This window comes from Zingiber officinale, chromosome 10B (assembly GCF_018446385.1).
Source record: "Zingiber officinale cultivar Zhangliang chromosome 10B, Zo_v1.1, whole genome shotgun sequence".
Lineage (NCBI taxonomy): Eukaryota > Viridiplantae > Streptophyta > Magnoliopsida > Zingiberales > Zingiberaceae > Zingiber > Zingiber officinale.
The window spans coordinates 13,969,644-13,973,067 of record NC_056005.1 but is presented as its reverse complement, the minus strand read 5'-3'; positions in this window follow the sequence as shown (position 1 = coordinate 13,973,067).

Here is a 3,424-nt window from a genome sequence, read left to right as displayed (position 1 = left end):
TATCAAACCTTATTTTAAAACGTATTAAAAAATTATTTTAAACTTTTTAAAACTTTTTAAAAAATTATTTTAAACATTTTAAAACTTTTTAAAAACTTATTAAAAATTATTTTAAAACTTATTAAAATTAATTAAAATTATTTTAAAACTTAATTGAAATATTTTTAAAACTTATTAAAAATTATTTTAAAAATTAATTAAAATTATTTTAAAACTTAATTAAAATGATTTTAAAACTTATTTAAAATTATTTCAAAAATTAATTAAAATGATTTTAAAACTTAATTAAAATGATTTTAAAACTTATTTAAAATTATTTTAAAACTTAATTTAAAATTATTTTAATCCTAATTAAATTATTTTAAACTTAATTAAAAGTATTGTAAAACATAATTAAAACTTATTAAAATTAATTAAAATGATTTTAAAACTTATTAAAAATTATTAAAAAACATAATTAAAATTATTGTAAAACTTAATTAAAACTTTATTAAAAACTTAATTAAAATTATTTTAAATCAAAATTTAAAATAATTTTAAACATAATTAAAATTATTTTAAACTTAATTAAAATTATTTAAAAATTCATTAAATTTATTTTAATCTTCATTAAAATTATTTTAAACTTAATTAAAATTATTTTAAACTTAATTAAAAATATTTTAAACTTAATTAAAAATATTTTAAACTTAATTAAAATTATTTTAAACTTAATTAAATTTATTTTAAACTTATTTAAAATTATTTTAAAACTTAATTAAAATGATTTTAAAACTTATTTAAAATTATTTTAAAACTTAATTAAAATTATTTTAAAACTTAATTAAAATGATTTTAAAACTTATTTAAAATTATTTTAAAACTTAATTAAAATGATTTTAAAACTTATTTAAAATTATTAAAAAACTTAATTAAAATTATTTTAAAACTTAATTAAAACTTTATTAAAAACTTAATTAAAATTATTTTAAAACTTAATTTAAAATTATTTTAATCTTAATTAAAATTATTTTAAACTTAATTAAAATTATATTAAACTTAATTAAAATTATTTTAAACTTAATTAAAAAATTTTAGACTTAATTAAAATTATTTTAAACTTAATTAAAATTATTTTGAATTTAATTTAAATTATTTTTAAACTTAATTAAAATTATTTTCAACTTAATTAAGAGTATTTTAAAACTTAATTTTAAACTATTTTAAACTTAATTAAAATTGTTTTTCAACATAATTAAAATTATTTTTAAACTAAATTAAAATTATTTTAAAATTATTTAAAATAATTTTAAACTTAATTAAATTTTTGTAAATCTTAATTAAAACTTAATTGAAAACTTAATTAAATTATTTTAAAACTTAATTTAATTTCTTAAAAACTTAATTAAATTTATTTTAAAATTTTATTAAAACTTAATTAAAACTAAAATTAAATTAACACTCAATTAAACTCAAACTAAAATTTTGAAATTATAATTAAAACTTAAAATCGTAAAGTTAAAGGAAAGCTAAATTAACTCTAAATTCATAACTAAATCAATTAATTAAACTTGAAATCACAAATTAATTAATTAATTTTCTTTAACAATTAATCTTGAAATTTCTAAACTAAAGCATAAATTAATAAATAAATTTATTATTAATAATTAAAACTTAACTTAATTTTAAATACTTTAATTTATACAATAAATTATAAATTAAATAAATCAATAAATTTTTAATCTCAAACCTAATTTATTTTAATTTAATTAGAACAATAATTAAATCATTAATTAATTTGAAGTTAATTAAATTAACTTTACAAATCTAATTAACACAAAATTCAAATAATCAAAATTTAATTCTCAACTTAATCAATTAATTTATAAATTCTCTAATTTAATACGTAAATTAATTTACGTTTAAATAATCTTAATCTAATCTAATTAAAAATCAACATTAATTAATTTTAATCAATTATTAAGTTTCTTTAATTAATCTAAAATTGATTAACAACTTAAACTAATCACCGTATTCGAGCATGCAGAATTTTTTAATTTTTATATTTGTTCTTTTAAATTTTTATTTTCTATTTTTTATTTATCGAAATCTTGTAATCGACAAGATGTTGATAACGTTAGTTTTAGTTCCTCTTTTTCCTCTTTAAAATTTCTATTTTCAATTTCTAATTTATAATATTTTTTTGACAATGATCCCGTTCGGAAGCTGAGTCGGATGAAGGTGGGCCTTGTTGTGTGAAACGTTGACGGAGAGTCTTTGAAATTCTAACTCTGCGGGATACCCTCCTGGAGAGACTCACACGAGCGGCTTACGGAGAGGAATGATCAGGATGATGGTGCTATTGCCCTGCACACACGCAGACAAGTCCACCAGTCGTCAGAGACCAAAAACCAGGGAAAAAGTGTAGGACCGTTAGATTCTATAGAGGGGGGGTGAATATCGATTCGAAAATATCGAGTATAAGCGCAGCGGAAAAGTAAAGTAGACACAGGGTTTTTTACTTCGTTCGGAGCCTGTGACGACTCCTACTCGAAGGCCCGTACTCCTTGAGTACTTTCGTTGGGCAATTCACTAGCAATTCGGATAATTACAATTTAAGTACAAAAAGATGCTAATGACAAGAAAAACAAAGTTGTACCGACAGACAAGGAATTTAAAAGAGCGGGAACGTGCCGTCGGAGCTTTGTGAGCGTCGTTGGAGCGCAGAGCAGTAGAGCGAGTAATCTCAGAGTTCTCAGATGTGAAAGGTTGATCCTGAAACTTCTGCCTGGGGCTTCTTTTATATGTTGCTCCGGGCGCCTGGATTCCTTCCGTGCGCCTGGAATGTAATGACCCAATTTTCCCTATTTCAAGTTCTAAAAGTCCATAAAAATATTTGAAAATACCTTTAAAATATTCTAGAGATTTTTAGAAATTTTTAGAGTATTTTTACGTAATTTTTGGAGGTCGTTTGGTATTTTTACTAAACGAAAGAAATTTAGGCAAAAAAATTGTCCAAGTCGAGATTTGAACCCACGACCTCGACCCGAGCCAAGCCTTAACCGAACCCAGCCAACCAACTGGTCTGTGGTTGTTTTGTAATTAAGACGGGGAGCGAATTTATTTAAGCTATAGTTGGAACCTTTAAAACAAATAGAAATAAAAGGTGCGCAACTGAGGATTCGAAGCCCAGACCTCGGGTTAAGCAGAGATTCGCTTAACCAACTGATCCAGCAAGTGTTTCTTATTAAAGAAGGAGAAATATTCTATTTAAGCAGTAGTTAATAAATAGGAGAAAAAAAAATGGTTGCAGCCGAGTTTTGAACTCGACTTAACCGAACGCAGCCAACCAACCGAGCTGCGAGTGTTTTGTTAATAAGTATGAAGCGAGAAATATATATGTTATAGTTGATAAATAAAACCCTAGTTTTAAAAGAGAACTTGG